The sequence below is a fragment of the Leucoraja erinacea genome, chromosome 3 (genome assembly GCF_028641065.1).
Source record: "Leucoraja erinacea ecotype New England chromosome 3, Leri_hhj_1, whole genome shotgun sequence".
Taxonomy (NCBI): domain Eukaryota; kingdom Metazoa; phylum Chordata; class Chondrichthyes; order Rajiformes; family Rajidae; genus Leucoraja; species Leucoraja erinaceus.
In genome coordinates, this window is record NC_073379.1 from 46,179,351 (window position 1) to 46,198,884 (window position 19,534).

Below are 19,534 nucleotides of genomic sequence, written 5' to 3' on the forward strand. Positions count from 1 at the left end.
TAGCCACAGCAAAAATAAATAAGAAAATAAAAGTAGTGTAGAAGTTGGAGGTTTGAAATTTTAAAAAAAAAAACACACTGGAAATACTCAGCTGGTTGGGTTGCATCTGAATAGAGGAATAGATTGAAGGGATTCAGTTAATGGCCTTTCACCTGATGAAAGATATCAGCCTGAAATGCTAACACAGTTCTTTCTCCACTGATGCTGCCTGACGTCCAAGTAACATTGAATCATAGAAAATAGGTGCAGGAGTAGACCATTCAGCCCTTCGAGCCTGCACCGCCAATCAATATGATCATAGCTGATCATCCAACTCAGTATTCCATCCCTGCCTTCTCTCCATACCCCCTGATCCCTTTAGCCACAAGGGCCACATCTAACTCCCTCTTAAATGTAGCCAATGAACTGGCCTCAACTACCTTCTGTGGCAGGCAGAATTCCACAGATTCACCACTTTCTGTGTGGGAAAAACATGTTTTCCTCATCTCAGTCCTAAAAGACTTCCATCTTATCCTTAAACTGTGACCCCTAGTTCTGGACTTCCCTAACATCGGGAATGATCTTCCTGCATCTAGCTTGTCCAACCCCTTAAGAATTTTGTACGTTTCTATAAGATCCCCCCTCAATCTTCTAAATTCTAGTGTGTACAAGCCGAGTCTATCCAGTCTTTCTTCATATGAAAGTCCTGCCACCCCAGGAATCAGTCTGGTGAACCTTCTCTGTACTCCCTCTTTGGCAAGAATGTCTTTCCTCAGATTAGGAGACCAAAACTGTACGCAATACTCCAGGTGTGGTCTCACCAAGACACTGTACAACTGCAGTAGAACCTCCCTGCTCTTATACTCAAATCCTTTTGCTATGAATGCTAACATACCATTTGCTTTCTTCACTGCCTGCTGCACCTGCATGCCTACTTTCAATTGCTGGTGTACCATCACACCCAGGTCTTGTGGCATCTCCCCTTTTCCTAATCGGCCACCATTCGGATAATAGTCTACTTTCCTGTTTTTGCCACCAAAGGATAACCTCACATTCATCCACATTATACTGCATCTGCCATGCATTTGCCCACTCACCCAACCTATCCAAGTCACCTTGCAGCCTCCTAGCATTCTCCTCACACCTAACACTGCCCCCCAGCTTCGTGTCATCTGCAAATTGGAGATGTTGCATTCAATTCCCTCATCCAGATCATTAATCTATATTATTAAAAGTCTGATCTTGACCGCTTTTGGCCCACTGTGCTGCGATTTCAGAGAGAATGCCGCCACCTGCGGCCGTCATTTTTGGCCAGCTTGCTCAGAGCCCCCCTCAGCCTTCCTGGACTGAAGTATTTTTCCCATCTATGACAAATCAGATATATATTAATGTTTTTTTAAAAGTTCACCATTCTCTCTGCTGCCCCTGCTGGAGGGAGGGGGAGGGATTATAAAACCAGGAAGTGGTGTGCCTCACTCATTCTCTGCAAGATGGATGAAGCCAAAGAGTCACGTCTCTGAGCTCTGAATAACACTGAACACATGTCTACTCAACTGTGAGTCCCCTTAATGTGGTTTGAAAATGAAAATATGGTTTGTTTGAAGTAAAAAGGCACTGCCTGCAAATGGCTGTTTGGGTGCTTTGGCTTGAAGTTAAAAGGCACTACTTACTGCAAATGGTGGCTTGGGTGCTTTGGCTTGAAGCAAATGGTGGCTTGGGTGCTTTGGCTTGAAGTTAAAAGGCACTACTTACTGCAAATGGTGGTTTGGGTGCTTTGGCTTGAAGTTGAAAGGCACTACTTACTACAAATGGTGGCTTGGGTGCTTTGGCTTGAAATTGAAAGGCACTACTTACTACAAATGGTGGCTTGGGTGCTTTGGCTTGAAGTTGAAAGGCACTACTTACTGCAAATGGTGGCTTGGGTGCTTTGGCTTGAAGTTAAAAGGCACTATTTACTGCAAATGGTGGCTTGGGTGCTTTGGCTTGAAGTTGAAAGGCACTACTTACTGCAAATGGTGGCTTAGGTGCTTTGGCCTGAAGTTGAAAGGCACTACTTACTGCAAATGGTGGCTTGGGTGCTTTGGCTTGAATTTGAAAGGCACTACTTACTGCAAATGGTGGCTTGTGTGCTTTGGCTTGAAGTTAAAACGTGGCACTACTTACTGCAAATGGTGGCTTGTGTGCTTTGGCTTGAAGTTAAAAGGCACTACTTACTGCAAATTGTGGCTTGGGTGCTTTGGCTTGATGTTAAAAGGCACTACTGCAAATGCACTTCCTGTTTGCACTCTATATTGATTTTACATAAAACGCTACCACTTACGGCTGTGATTTTTGGCCATCTTTCTCAGTCCCCCTCTGCTCAGCAGGTGCAGAGAATTCTTCTTATCAATGCAAAAGAAAAGTGTTATTAGTGTTTAAAACATTTTGAGAATCTCTCTCCTGTCAATCACGCCACGAAGGCCACACCTTTTCTGGTGGGAGGGGAGGGGTTATAAAAGTGGTAAGAAACTGCACTTGAATTTGGTGGCCTTGCACCCTGCTTGAAATGGAATTTCAAGAAATAGCCGTGAGTCAACTGCCAGCCCGCCATCCGTGAGTGAGCTGCCAGCAGATCAGGCTTGAGAGACTGGGCTGCCACCCCAAGAACCCATACCAGCGCTCCAGTAAGCCCCCCCACTGGCCACCAATATTGGAATTGGTGGAGAGGTGGAATATTGCGTCGGGGAGCAGCCCTCCCATGTGAACATGGGACCCAACGGGACCCACTTAGTCTAGTATATATTGTAAATAGCTGGGGTCCCAGCACTGAGCCTTGCGGTACCCCACTAGTCACTGCCTGCCATTCTGAAAAGGACCCGTTAACTCCTACTTTTTGCTTCCTGTCTGCCAGCCAGTTCTCTATCCACATCAATACTGAACCCCCAATACCGTATGCATTAAGTTTGCATACTAATCACTTATGTGTGACCAGTATTTCCAGTAATTTTCTTCAGCATCAAGGATAAACAGGCTTACTTGCTTGCTGCCCCATCCATTATCCTAAACAATGAATCCTATCATTATCATTGCACTGTGGGGTTGTGGTGGGTGTGTGCGTGAGCGTGTGTGCGCGCATGTGTGCGTGTATAAAACATCTTAAGAAAATGTTGACATATTGCAAACATAGCTTTAGGGGGAAAGATGATGTACAGGGTGTTTGAATGTGCAGCCGGAGGTGGTGGCGGAAGCAAATACGATCATGGCATTTAAGAGGCTTTCAGATAGACACATGGATATACATGCAAAGGAGGGATATGGATCACATTCAGGCAGAGGGGATTAGTTTAATTTGGGATCATGTTCAGCACAAACATAGTCGGCAGAAGAGCCAAGACCTGTGCAGTACTATTCTATGTTACTCGCACAGAAGGCAACTCAGCTCAATGAGTCTATGCCGGCCACCAACCGTGCAATCCCATGCAACAAATTCCCTTATTTACCTGCAGTCTTGCAACGTATTTTCCCTTACATACCCATTAACTCTTCTTTCACTATTTTGCCAATTACCAATTTATATTTCAGTATGTCTTTGTGAAAAGTTAAGAAAATCAGAGGTCTCAAGTTAAATCATGTGAGTGATCACATGCAAACTCCACACAAACAGTACCCACAGCCAAGATCGAACAGAGGTGACTGTATTGTGATGCAATAGTATGAATTGCTGCAGCACCATCCTACACTGCAGTCTCTTGTCTAGATTTTATGACAGTGTTCCCTGAATCCATGACCTCTCCTATCAAAATCAATGATGCATTAGATGCTTGCATTATCTGCAAATTCATTTTTTAAGCTCAAAGTATTACTATAAAGTATTCCAAAATCTTGGAATATTGTGAGTGAGCATTCAAAAGGAGTGCAGCAATTCAAGAAACTCCCTGCTCATCTTTTCTCAACGGTAATTAGTTATGGGCAATAACTGCTGAGCTTGCCTGCAAATAAAATGCTCAGTTATACAATCTAATTGCTTAATTTACAGTAGATATGAAAAGTAATGCCAGAGTGTTCTCGCTGTCATGTGTAATGAAATATCTCTTTATAGATAGCATCGTTAGCCTGAATATGCAGGTTGCATTCATTTTTAAAGCATACCTTGGCTTGATAAAGGACTGATTTTCTGTTAATTGCTTATCATCTCAGTCTCTCTGGTCTTCTGCCATAGAACTTGCAGTAAGACTTACACATTGAATTGAATTGAATTGAATAAGTTTATTGGCCGAGTATGCTTATAGATTAATTAATATGGGTCGAGTTTATTTTTTGTGGTGCTGATGAAATCTTGGAGCAAAATTATTTTGAGAGATTTCATAATCATTGATGTAATGGCTATGGGTCTGAAATCCTTATATTCTTTGGGACATGTATTCTTGGGCAAAGTTTTATATGCAAAGTTTTCCATAACAGAGGGACAGTGTGTGTGTCTGCAGAGGCCTGAAAGATTTGTTGTCACACTGGATCCAGCTGTGTTGCAAAGTTCCTCAAGAGGAAAGCGCTGCATCCATCCGGCCCAGCAGCTTTCCTTGTATTTGTACGCTGAAATGTTTTCCTGACATCTTCAACAGTGATCGAACCTTCTCAGCTGATCGAACGATCGGCTGCAGCCCCCGGGTGTCGTGCTTGATGGCTGAGCCAAACCAGACCATGATGGAGAAAGTGAAAGACTCTATGATGGCAGTGTAAAATTGGACCATCATTGCCTGTGGCAGATTGTGTTTCCTCAGCTGCCGCATGAAGTACATCCTCTGTTGGGCCTTTTTGACTGTGGAATCAATGGTGGCCCCCCATTTAAGGTCCTTGGAGATGATGGTTCCAAGGAACTTAACATGCCCCACAGATGTCACTGCGGTGTTGTTGATGGTGAGTGGGGGGAGGGGAGGGGGAACCCTCCTAAAATCTATTATCAATTCCACTGTCTTAAGAGCATTGAGCTCCAGGTAGTTATGAAAGCACCAGGATGCCAGCTGTGTCACTTCCTGTCTTACGGCAGATTCCTCCCCATGCTGGATCAGTCCAATCAGGGTTGTGTCATCTGCAAACTTGAGAAGCTTGACAGAGGAGTCAGTGGGGATGTAGTCGTTTGTGTAGGGAGAGTAAAGGATAAAGTACGCAGCCTTGCACGAGCCAGCTTTAGAAAATGCCTAATTGCTCTGTTACATGGTTCATGTTTATTCTTTGTGTTAGTAAAGAACAATATCGGCAAACTCAAAAAATACTTTTCTCTTCCATTTGCCATGTCTTTATCTTTGATTCTTTGTTCTTTTTATTCTCATTGTTCTTCCTTTTGGGGATTTCACTTGGCGCAACAGCCAATTGCTTCTCGAAATGTCTGTTACAAAAAAAAATTGTTGGTTGATGAAAGCATAAGAAAGGCACAGAATTGTTGCATGTCAGCTGAAGGGTCCGTTTACAAGTAACTGAAAAATATTTGCTGTGCATAAAAATATAGCTGAGTGAATAATAATGAACACACAAATTTGATTTCTCAGTTATCAATTTCCAGAGAACTGACAACTTGGATGCATCTCTTTCAGGTTTCTCACAGAGAATTTTGGCACAAACAAAAAGCTATTTATACTGTGATGTCCACATCCACAAAGGAAATATGTCTTTGCTTGGTTAAAACAAAGACTTATTTCATTGTGTTCAAGAGTTCAAGTGTTTAAGATATTGAGTGGAAAAAGCAACCCCAACTTGGACCAAAAGGTGAAACCTTTTCTCACATGTATAATTAATTGGGCAGATCCCACATCTGACTTTGGTAATGTCTTGTCAATTGGAATTTTTTGACAGAGTAGGCATATAGTATGGAGGTAGATAAGCAAAGAAAGTATGTCAGTCCGAAGTAAGATCTTGCTATGAGCATTATTGCTTTAGGTGATGTAATTTTGAATTAATTTATCTTTCATTCTTTAATTATTTTACCCATTTCTGATGGTCTTATTTTGCTTAATTTTTCTCCACTGAGCCCCACTTCAGTAATTTGATTGAAACTTAGATGTGATGGAGAAAGGATATTAACCATTATTGTATTATTGTGTTGAGGCTGAATATTAATGCACCCACCATCCCCTTCTTATGAGCTATTCTGTGGCAGTATTGAAATGGACCATCTCATAGCTTGTTTCTGAACTTGAGTTTCAGTGATGTTGTTTGCTGTGAACCTTGCCTCCAAATTTAAATATGTCTTTTAAGAAATGTGCTGTTGCAGTTATATTTACTTTTCACAATGTCTAAATTGTTCCTTCCAAATACATGTTGTTTTCACACATGACTGATGTGCAGATAACACATTCAGGTTTAGTTAGTGTCAAAACTGGATTTTCAAGATGCATGTGAATTAAAATTGCCTTCTGTGCAAGTATAGCATCGGTGTGAAGAGATTGTGGATTCACACTGAGTTGTGTGCAGTAAATCATGTGGGCTGGCATAGGAACAAAACAGTGTGAAGCTGACTCTTCCAGGGAGTATCACTGCAGCTCACAGCTGGACAGCAATCGTTGGCAAGATTTTTTGATACCTAATTTTGTGCTGCTCCCCTCTTCCTCTATGATAGCACACGAAAGGGAAGAAGGTCAAGTTTCAAAGTCAAACATGATTCTGAGAGTTCAATTGATATAAATAAGACCAGGTTATTACATGGATGCATAGACTACAGGTGCAGGAGTAGGCCATTCGGCCCTTCAAGCCAACACCGCTATTCAATGTGATCATGGTTGATCATCCACAATTAGTGCACCTTCCCTGCCTTCTCCCCATATCTCTTCATTCCTCTAGCTCTAAGAGCTCTATCTAACTCTCTTTTGAATGCATCCAGTGAATCGGCCTCCACTGCCTTCTGATGCAGAGAATTCCACAAATTCACAACTCTCTGTGAAAACATTTTTCCTCATCTCCGTTCTAAATGGCCTACATCTTTATTCTTAAACTGTGGCCCCTGGTCCTGGACTCCCCCAACATCGGGAACATGTTTCCTGCAATTAGCATGGGATTGGTCCCTTAATAATGTTATGTTTCTATATTTCTTAGAACATATCTTATTGGAACTTTTACGTTGAATATTAGATTTTCACCATAACAATAATAACTTGTATGTTCAAATTATTGAAGTCTGGCTCTACATTGCTTTCAGGTTACTTTTGTTTGCAGTTAGAGGAAAGCTGTTAATTAACCATAAGCTGTTAATGCACCCAAAGGAAAATCATGGGCTGTCTTTCAAAGTCAAAATCAATTAAACTCTTTAAATTTTGACTGACGGGTCACCACTAATTCCATTAATTAATCTTTCTCTTTGAAAAAGGCTCAATGTTCATTTGCGATGGATCTATATCGCTGTTTCTGGGAGGATAATGTACGAGAACATTGAATAGTGCTCCATTTATATTAAATCACAGTGAACTTTGAGTATCAAGCACAAGTATTTGGTTGATTTTTTAAATGTTTTCATTGAAGACTATAAGAGATAACTTTGTGGCTACAGTTGCAGCAACAGGTTATTAGTTGTCAGTAATTCTGCTTATGGTTCCAAATGTTATCCAAATATGGTGTCCAAATGTTATTTTATTTTAATACCAAGCTTTTTTTTTCAACAATTATTGATTTATTTCAAGTGACATGCAAATAATAGACCCACGTTTCCAGTGTCTAATTATTTGGGAAACGAGAAAAGTCCTGGACCCAACTTTGAGATCTTCTGTGTGGTTGATTTGCAAGTGAACCTCAAAAGCAATCTGGAATTAAGAAATTGGGTTCTGTTCATATATGCTACATATACCCAGAGCATCACTGTAGGCATATAGGGTTTGCATTGTGAGCTGAGACTGTACTCTGTTCTATATGTTTTGCCTGCACTGCAGAAAGTCCATAAGCAAGTAGTGAACCTTGTTGTCAGAATTCTTCAAACATATTTTGAGAAAACCAAGGCATCTTGTTTCATTATTTGTTCTATTCACATACAAATATAAAGAAAGAGAATTACTTTTTAAATCATCACAAAATATTTTTACAATAATTATAAGGTGACCTTTTCACCAAAATGTTTCTCTCAATTTGCCAAGGCCTTCTGGATCTCCCAGTTGCTAACTATATTAACTATCCTTCCCATTCCCATACTGACCTTCATGTCCTAGGCCTCCTCCACCACCAGAGGAAGGCCGTACACAAACTGGAGGAATAGCACCTCATATTCTGCATGAGTAGCTTACAATCCAATGGTAAGAGCATGTAATTCTCCAATTTTAGGTGACTAACCAACAAATACTACTCCCCTCTCCCAACTTTCCCCCCTCTGTGCCCCACTTGAATGTTCTCATAATCCTGCCCCCTTTCACCCCCCCCCCCCCAACCTCATCCACCTCCATCTATATCCTTTGCTCTGACTTCATTTTTCACACTTCTCTCCTTCTCCTTATTTCTCAGCCTATTGTCTTTTTATCTCTAGCTTTTGTTCAAATATCTGCCAAACAAAACCCCCTTACCTGTATCCTAGCCCAAATTTGACCTGCCCCTTTCTCTCTTACGGCATTCCCCCCCCCCCCCCCCCCCCCCCCCCCCCCACGCCCCTACACATACTATGATCATTCTGAAGAATGTAAAGAATGATCCCAACCCAAAAGGTTGCCTATGCATGTCCTTCAGAGATTCCGCCTGACTCACTGGGTTATTCCAGCACTTAGTGCCTTTTATTTTACAGCAATTGTAAAAAATCACTACTTCAATATTAAACTTACAAGACTGAGGATCGGATAGCACACTAATTGAACTGGTAGTGCTGCTGCCATACAGTCCAAGTGACCTGGGTTTATTTCTGACCTACAAGGATTTCTGAGTGGAATTGACATATTCTTCATGTGAAGTCATGGGTTTGCCATCAAATGCTCTGGTACCCTCTCATATCCAAAATACTTGGAGACACACAGACTGCAGATGTTTTTGGTCTGGAGCAAAAATCAAACTGCTAGAGGAAGTCAATGGGTAAGGCAGCATTTGTGGAGGAAAATGAACAGTCTATATTTTGGATGAAGAACCCTCATCCGGACTGTTGAAGGATCTCAACCCAAAATGTTGAGCCCTTTTCCCTCCGCAGATGCTGCCTGACCATTAAGCTTCTCCAGCGCTTTTAGCTACCAAGTACTTGCTTGTTTGTAGGTTAATAAGTAAACAATTAGACAATAGGCAATAGGTGCAGGAGTAGGCCATTTGAGCCAGCACTGCCATTCAATGTGATCATGGCTGATCATCCACAATAAGTTCCTGTCTTTTCCCCATATCCCCTGACTCTTTAAGAGCCCCATCTAGTAAATAGCCATCTTTAAGAGCCCCATCTAGTAAATAAACTACTGTAAATTATCCCATGTGCAGGTAGATAATATAAGCAGTGGTGTTGATGGGAATTTGAGAAACAATGGTTTATTGGAGACTGGTGGAATTGCTCTGAGCTGACATAGATTTGATGGGTTGAATGATCTCCTATGTTGCAATAAATTAAAAAGAAAAATTAATCTCATGACTAATCGTGTTGTTTGGGTCATTATTAAATGAAAGTTGACAAGTGAGCAGTTTCAGAAATGTTTGACATTTGCAAAGTAATTTTGTTGGAATGAGTGATATTTATAGTTAAGTCTAAAGGTGCAGGTGTTATTAAGTTGGATTTTATAGACTGAAGTGCTGCATTTAATTGAAGATTTAAATGGCTACAGGGGGTACAATTTAATTGATACTTAACCAAGTGCTAAAAAGTAATAAAATATTCACAAAATTACTGAATTATTGCTTGTATAAATCCTTATTTTAATCTATGGCCTGGCATAACATTTGAAAAAACTAATTTCAGTAGTTAAGAACTTGCTGATAGAAATGATAAACATGGCATCGTGATCCATCTCAAGTTTGTTACAGTCACCTTTCAGTTTATTTGACTTTTAGTCTCTGTTAGTCTCAGCTTTATTTTTTTGCATTGTGTTTGGTTGATTTAAGCCACATTTTATAGTTAGTAATGACATTTGCGATAAATAAAAATATATAACCAATTGAAAGAAACCAATTTATCTATAGGGTAGTGATTATTGGGAACGTGATGGCTAGTATATACTAAACACTATCTTACTTTTAGTGAAGAGGATTTAAGATATGAGTTTCACATATTTTTATCTTGCACAAATAATTTAAATCGTTCAACCCCTGACCTAGAAATTTTAAAAAATGATAACGGCCTTGTGCTTTCCCATTGCATGCCAAACAATGCCATACATTTTAAGTAATCTTGTTTCAGTCTGTTTGGGTTTTGTATGAAAGGTTGAATTATAGTCTTCAGATGAAAAAGGAACATTCACTTCTGGAAAGCTCCATAGTAAATGCAAATGTTGGCAAGGATCTCTGAAACCTTATTCTTCCCTCCTTCCTTCCCTAGGACTGCACAAAATGGAAGGACAGGTGGGATTCAAATTCAAGTGGTGAAACTTTTATTCAATGCAATAGGCTCAGAGATAAGTATTTAGAAACTTTAAAAATAGTACCAGATTTGGCCTTTCATAAAAATTGTTTCAGAAAGTTGAAAATATTTTTGTACTGAATAAATTAAGAGTAATATGTACATATATTTGTGTCGGGTACCAAAAAACGAATCAGTACCCAAAAAGTTTAAACTGCTCTGCATTAAGAAAGAATGGACTATTATAAAAGTATATAACAATAGTTAGTGTAATATAAACCATAGCAACTACTACATAAGATATTCACAAAGCAAGCAGTTTTGCACTTGTACTTGCTGTTGTTGATGTGAGCAGGATTAAATTGACTGTGAGCGTGGGGATGTCATTCAACTCATTGAACCTATGTTAGCTCTTAGTACATTCCCTTCTGAACTCTATTTATTTCCCCATAGCCTATTCTCTCTTCTGTGTCATTAACTTTATTTTAGTTTTCCTGCCATCCAATTCACTAGGGTAATTTACAATTACAAATTAACTTAAACACACATTTTTTGGGATGTTAGCAGAGAGCAAGGCATCCAAGGAAAATCCAAGCAGTTCGAGACAGAATGCACAAACTCCACACACACGAGAGCAGGATTAAATCCTTGATAGTCAACATGTCAAGGACTTTGGACTAAGGTACTTATGTTGCCTTGAAGGGGCTTTGACAATTCACCACTACTTTCTGTGGGGAACTGGTGGAGAATCAATAATGATCATTCTCAAAAAATATTAACTGCCAGTTGGCAACAATTTCCATAACACCCCGGACTCCATGATAAATGTCATTCGAGGTCACAAAAATGAGTCAGTTCCATGAGTGCTACATTCATCATGAACATTGTCAACTATCCTCGTGACAACAAAAGTGGCAAAGGTTGTCCACTGTCCAATGAAATAGTAATTGACCAATTGTGGATTGACCAAGAAGTTTGTTGGGTTGTACTGCACCTGCCTGCATTCCACCTGGCCCGTGTAAACCTCTGCTCAGTTATCAGGTTGAGCCCACTGTCTGTACTATTTTAGTGGGGGCCAGACATGACTCTCCCCATAACAGGCTCAAACTATGTTGGATGAGTAGACTTCAAGATTCAAGATTCAAGAGTTTATTGTCATGTGTCCCAGATAGGACAATGAAATTCTTGCTTTCCTTCAGCACAACAGAATATAGCAGGCATGAATACAGAACAGATCAGTGTGTCCATATACCATTATATAAATACAGTATATACACATGTGAATAAATAGAACAGATCAAGTGCAAATAAACAGATAATGGGCTATTAATGTTCAGAGTTTTGTTTGAGTTGAGTTTAATAGCCTGATGGCTGTGGGGAAATAGCTGTTCCTGAACCTGGAGGTTGCAGTCTTCAGGCTCCTGTACCTTCTACCTGAAGGTAGCAGGGAGATGAGTGTGTGGCCAGGGTGGTGTGGGTCCTTGATGATGCTGCCAGCCTTTTTGAGGCAGCGACTGCGATGGTAGGGAGGTCAGAGCCGATGATGGACTGGGCTGTGTTTACTACTTGTTGTAGTCTTTTCTGCTCCTGGGCGCTCAGGTTGCCGACATGGATAGGAAAGGTTTATGGGCCAAAGGTGAGCAGGTGGGTCTCGTGTAGATGGGGCACCTTGGTTGGCAATGGCAAGCTGGGCTGAAGGGCCTGTTTCCGTAATGTGTGACTATGACGTTTGCATTCAGAGGATGCCTTTTACCACCATAGTGTATTGCAGTTTACAAGCAATGGAGTAATTTTTGAAGTGTTATTGTTGTTAGAAACACAGTTGCCAAGATGTCAAATGGCTAATACCAATGAATAAATGACAGTCAAATATCTGGAAGCACCAAATTTATATAGTGAAAGTATTCCTACTGTAGCATTAGGTAATGATCTTCACCTAACAAAGGCAAAGGGATATTTTGGAGACACAAGGAACTGTAGTTGCTGAAATCTTAAGCAAAACACTACATGCTAGTGTAACGCAGTGGGTCAGGCATCATCCGTGGATGGGAATGGATAGGCGATAATTCAGGTTAAAATCTTTCTTCAAACTGCTGCAGAAGGGTTCCGATGCAAAATGTTGCCTACCCATTCCCTCTACCGATACTATCTGACTTGCTGAGTTACACCTGCATGCTGTTGTGTGTTTTGTTTATTATTGTCACGTGTTCTGAGATACAGTGAAAAGCTTTTGTTTGCATGCTATCCAGTCAAAACACAAGACCACACATGAATACAATCAAGATATTCACAGTGCAAAGATAAAGGATAAAGGGTACAACATTTGGTGCAAAGATGTAACATTGAAGTCCGATAAAGTCCGATTATAGAAAGTTCAAAGGTCACCAATGAGGTAGTTTGGGGGTGGGGACTCAGTACCACACTCCAGCTGATGAAAGGTCCATTCACTGGCTTGATAACAGCTGCAAATAAACTGTTCCTGAATCTGGAGATATGTGTTTTCAAACTTTTGTATCTCCTGCCTGATAGGAGAGTGGAGTAGAAGGAGTGATTGGTGTGAGACTGGACCTTAAATATGCTGGTGGTCTTGCTGAGGCAGCGTGAAGTGTGGATGAAGTCAGTGGAAGGGAGGCTGGTATGTGTGATTGCCTGGATTATGTCCACAACTCTCAACAATTTCTTGTTGCCTTGGATGAAATTGGTCCCAAAAAGGCTGTGATGCATTCTAATAAGATGCTTTCAACGGCACATCTGTAAAAGACAGTGAGAGTTGTTGGAGGACATGCTAAACTTCTTAAGCCTTCTGAGGAAGTAGAGGTATTGGGTGTGTGCTTTCATGGCTATAGCTTTGATAAGGCTGATCCAGGTGATATTTATTCCTAGGAACTTGGATTGTTTTGGATTACAAGTGATATGATTACAAGTCAAGATGGTGCATTACAGGGGAACTTGGAAAGGGGAACTTGCGAATAATTGTTTTCCCAGTTAACTCTTCCCTTTGGCTTTTATATGTTGATGATGTGGGAGGGAAGTATATGAGCAGTGTTGATGGTGTTAATGCTCCAAACTGTGCCTTGTCGATTGTAGGAAGTTACTCTGGAGTCTGGTAATGAGAGAACCATAAAAGATGTTAATGACCAATGTAATCAATATCAATTGAACATCCAAGTGCACAGACGGAAACAGGCTGAAATATCTAAAATCTAAGTAGAAGTAATAAATACTGTTACATATAACACTCAATTTATTATTGGTTAAGTGATAGGAAAGAACAAGAGGCCGATCGGACAATTGTGTCTGTGCAGGTTGTAAAAGATGTTTAGAGATACAGTGGAAACAGGCCCTTCGGCCCACCGGATCCACACCGACCAGTGATCCCCACATATTAACACTATCCCACACACACTAGGGAAATGTTTTACATTTACCAAAACCAATTAACCTACATACCTATACGTCTTTGGAGTGTGGGAGAGAACCGAACATCTCGGAGAAAACCCACGCAAGTCACAGGGAGAACGTACAAACTCTGTACAGACAGCACCCGTAGTCGAGATCGAACCTGGGTCTCTGGCACTGCATTTTCTGTAAGGCAGCAACACAACTGCTGCACCACTGTGACTGTCTATTGTAATCCCACCTTTCAGCACGAGTCGCAGAGCCCCAGTGCCCCCGAGTGCTTTAAGTTCTCATCGAAGCTCTCCTCCTCCTCCTCCTCCTCCTCCTCCTCCTCCTCCTCCTCCTCCTCCTCCTCCTCCTCCTCCTCCTCCTCCTCCTCCTCCTCCTCCTCCTCCTCCTCCTCCTCCTCCTCCTCCTCCTCCTCTCTCCTCCTCCTCCTCCTCCTCCTCCTCATCCTCCTCATCCTCATCCCTCCTCATCCTCCTCCTCTCGAATTGATTGCATTAGTCGAAACAGGGCGGACCACGTGAAGGTTGCAATCTTTCACCCGAAAGCTCTGCTTAAATGTGATGATAGTTTCTGTGTCTTCGACACTTTCAGAGCAAATTGTAGAGGGAACAAAAACTCTCAGGGTTATATCTTCTTTTATCACCCTTCTTATCATTTTGCAAATTGCTCTCAATGTCATTTCAGGCCACTCATACTTTGATACTGTTTAAGAAAGATGCTGGAAAAATCGAAGGTAGATAAAAATGGTGGAGAAACTCTGCAGGTGAGGCAGCATCTATGTTACACAGGTGTTACACATAGATGCTGCCTCACCTGCTGAGTTTCTCCACCATTTTTGTCTACCTCCCATACTTTTATGCAGTTCACGTAATTATCCTCTCAAGTACCTGGGTTTCAAAGAGTACAATCCAGTCACAATTCTCCCGTCTGGGAAATATCTATGTATATTTCTTCTGTACCCTCACTAGTTTACTAGTACACATCAACTATCTTCAGTGTCAATGATGAATATCATCACTTCATTTTATTAAAATAAACTTAATTAAGATAATCAGGCTAAACAAAAAACATCACATTATTTCAAAAATCTCATCCTAAAGTTTTATAATGATATATACTTAAAAAAAATGCTACACTTGTTTTCAGTCAAGACCAATGTTAGTTAATGTTTATGTTTTAAAGAGCAAGATGATTTGTTGAGCATCCACTCGCCGCACAAAGGTAAATCCATCTATGTACATCAGAAATTTGTGTTGCTGAGTCCTGGAGAAAACTCAAGAAAGAGTCAAGCTTCATAGAGCAGGCATTAGTATGTCTACAGAAGGCAGGATGAATAATAGAGTGAGTTGATATTGCCAGTCAGTAGGGATATGACAATCAGTCAAAAAGTAGTTATATCCTCAAAGGATCTAAGTTATGAATGCTAAAAAATCTCTGGTAGCAAGAAAAGCACACTAATATTAGGAAACTGATATATGCCACCAGGACAAGGAGAATAAATTGGTTTGAGGCCTATGAAAGTCAGGGTCATACACACGGGAGGATTAAATTATCATGAATTTATGTACATAGCTAAAATCTCCCGGAAAGTAGAAAAAAAGAAAAGAAAATCACTGATAAAAAGTCTAAATTCATTATGCTTGTTTGAAAGAAATGGGTCTGTTTTCCATGCCCCCCCCCCCCCCCCCCTTAATGTTCTTGAACAATTGAGGTGCATTTAGAGTGTACTTTACACTCAGGCACAGAAACTTACGTTCTTTCCTATCCTGGGCAATAAAATATTCAACAGGAGCCAACATCAAGACAATTGTGCAAACTCTCTTCACCAACAACAGCAACACTGCGCCTTCCTCCCTCAGCACCCACAACCTCTCCATCATTTCAAAACATATTCTGAAGTGGTTGACAAGTTTATTTGGCAATAAATAGAACCAGAACATTTGCAAAAAATATATAATTAAGGAAAAAGATACTTCAACATCAATTCCTCTCTAACGGTGAATAAGTCAGAGATTTGGACATTGAACAGACTCAAATATGTTAAATTAGTTTTGTCATCATTCTACGGAATTGCTATCTTAAACAAAAACAAAGGTTAAAATTGCAAAGAGAAAAAGACGAAAACAATAAACATGGGATGTGAAGGTAAAATAAAATCACCTTTGAATGTGGTTCATCGACGAGAGATGGCGAATTACAAATTTTATGGAGATACAGACCAAGTAGATTCTGAAAAACAAACAAAATTGAAAATAAATTGAGTGTTGCAGGGATTACTGAGGCATGAAGAGATAAATAGAGATAGGTCATAGTGATTGGGAACAGAATTTCCAGTGTTGGTGAGAGACAAAGCATGACTACAAGATTATAATATTTGTAGGAAGATATCCTGCATGAACTAATGCAGACTAAATGTGTTCAAGATCTGAGATTTCTGATGCAGCTCACTTTCCAAAAAAATGTTAACGTCCAGTAAATAAATACAATGAATAATGATTTTTTTTTTTTAAGTTTTAGATTGCTTCATAATATTTACAGTTCCCTCCATAATGTTTGGGACAGAGACCAAACATTTATTTATTTGCCTCTGTACTCCACAATTTGAGTTTTGTAATAGAGAAAATCACATGTGGTTAAAGCACATTACTAATTGTAAAGGGAGGCAAGGAAGACCTCTGCAGCTGATGACAGAAAAACTCTCTCTGTCACAGAGAAAAATCCCCAAACTCCTGCCTGACAGATCAAAAACACACTTCAGGAGTCAGATGTGGATTTGTCAATGACCACTGTCCGCAGAAGACTTCATGAACAGAAATACAGAGGCTACACTGCAAGATGCAAACCACTGGTTAGCTGCAAAAATAGGATGGCCAAGTCAAGTCACTTTTATTTCTATAGCACATTTAATAAACAACTCTTGTTGACCAAAGTGCTTTACATTGGTTATAGTTTGTCAAGTACTTAAAATGGGCAACCACAGTTCTGGAAAAAAGATCTTGTGGACAGATGTACAAACACTGCTGTAATTTCTACATCGTGAAACCAAAATGTATAAAAATGGTCTTTATTAAAATCTCACTGTGCACTTTAACCACATGTGATTTTTTTTCTATTACAAATCTCAAATTGTGGAGTACAGGGGCAAATAAATAAATGATGGGTCTTTGTCCCAAACATTATGGAGGGCTCTGTATATACTGGGAAACATAAATGACAGACTTTTGACAATTCCATAAGACTGAAGACCACCGGAAAAACGTATCAGATGTTTAGGTTATATATTTTTTTAATTTGGAATTTTTACTGCAGTTATCTAGTCTCAATAAAGACCAAATTTAAACAAAATGTGATCTTTCTCAGCCATGATCCCAATGAATGGCGGTGCTGGCTCGAAGGGCCGAATGGCCTCCTGCACCTATGTTCTACGTTTCTATGTTTCTGTAATGTGGTGTTCAGTGTTAACTCATTTAATTTTTGAACTCATAACTGGGATGATCAAACTTTTGAATTACTTGAACTGAACTTTATCAGCAGTGGATAATCACCATAATGATCTAATAAACCAACTGTTGGGGATAGTTTCTTGGAATTTCACAATAACTAATCAGATAAGTTATAGAGATGAGCTAAATGAAAAATGTTACATTTTAAAATATGACTGCAAATGCAATTCTCGCCTTCACAATGTAAAGGTATAAAGAAACCATACAATTAACATATGCTCAATGTGATTAACAGATGGAATACAAGATTCCGCACTATTAATTGAACCCCTTGTAGAATTCTTGCAGCAAAAGTTTCAATATGGTAAATTCTAGGTGAAGCCTCACAGTAGCAAACTACGGCAAAACAAATTGCTGAAAGAATAGATCAAGCAGCATCCGTAGAAGCAAAGCAGATGGTTGGCATTTTGGATCAAGACTTTACCTCAGGAATGAGAGTGTAGAGGTGTGATAGCCTGCAAATGGAGAGAAAGTGAGACAGAGCCTTGGATATGATGAGGAACCAAATGAGCAGATGTAGTCACGTGGGGTAGGCAGCTTTGAATTGGAGGCTCATATGTGATAAATGGGTACATAAGAAAAGACAGAAAATAGGTGGGTGGCAGCAGATGGGTGAAAAGGAGGTGGAAAGGTAAAAATGGAATGAAAAAGTATGTGAAAATTGAACCAGATTGACAAGGAATATAGGCTGATTGGAAGCAGGCAAGGTAGGGTGATCAGTCTGGATAATGAGGTGAGAGGAGCAAGAGGGATCAAAAGGGTGAACAAAGAGAGTGAGACCCCGGGTGGACTGGTGCGTGTGGGAAAGTGATGGAGTTGTTACCTGGATTTGGAAAAATCAATGTTCATCCTTTGGGCTCTGGGATACTCAAACAGAATACAAGGTGTTTGTGTTGGGCCTCATGGTAAAGTGAAAGGTGAGGACCAGGAGAGCATTATCTCTAATTTGTCTGAGGAGGGGTGGGAGAAGGCCTGAGAGCAGATATTCAGGAATGGTGTGAGAACCCCATCAACTATAGCAGAGAAGAAGCCATGTTACCTGATTGAGGAGGGTATTTCAGAGTGGAAAGACTCATCTTAAGAACAGATGTGACAGAGATGGAGAAAATGAAAGAAGGGGTTGGCATCCTAACAAGTGACAGGATAGGAGGATGTGCACTCAAGGTAGCTATGGGAGTATGTTGGTTTATTGAAAATGTCAGTGGATAATTTGTCTTCAGAGAAAGAGACAGATAGATATCAATGGATATTGGTATCTCAAGCCGCAAACTAGTTTGAGAACAAAAAATGAAGAGGAGCCTAAAATGAAAATAATTCAAGCTCAGCATTGCAGTATATTACAATCCTCCAGGAATACATGCTGAAAATAGTGCTCTAAATAATTTTTATTAATGATCTCAGTGAAAGTGCTGGAAGCAGAATCTCCAAGGAGATTCATGGAAAGGAAATTGCAGAGAATAAATTATTTGGGACTTGGAAAGTTGGGAATGGAGATGGAAGACCACAGAGCACATCCATCTTCCTTTATCATTCATATTCATGACCAGGGCCGATCATTTTTATTCCTTTCTCCCTCAGATCTGAGAAAATATTGAGACACGTGTCATTGGTAGCTCATGGTATTGTCACGATGTGGGATTAAGGCAAAGTAATGTAAATCAACTCCAGGGATTGACCACAGCATTGTTATGATCTTGGCAGCATCTCAAGTTCAGAAAGGGTAAATGATCATGAATAATAACCTCTTGATGTGGCTACTTAGATCATCCTCTGCAGGATTTTTCCTCTTCAGGAAAACATGACTGGGTTGAACAATGGAACAAAAATCAACATTGATAAATGCAAAATATATACTTAGAAAAATGGATGGTTCTCCTTGTTGTCAGCGGCAAACTGTCAACGAGACAGATCAAACACAGTCCCAGAAGCAGCTGAACAATGGTTATCATATTGCCCTGGCCAGCCATCAAACAAGTCAAGTATTATGAATGTCTCTGAAGGTCAGGGGCATCCAGGAGAAATTGAAAACTACTTAAAAAACAGTGAAACAACAAAAAACAAAGAATGGATTGATTATGTGCAAATGTGCAAATGTGCAATTTGCAACAAATTCACCTTCCACCACTGCACAATAAGTCCACATTGAGATCCAGCATGGAGTGCAGCAGAGAAGTTGTTGGTG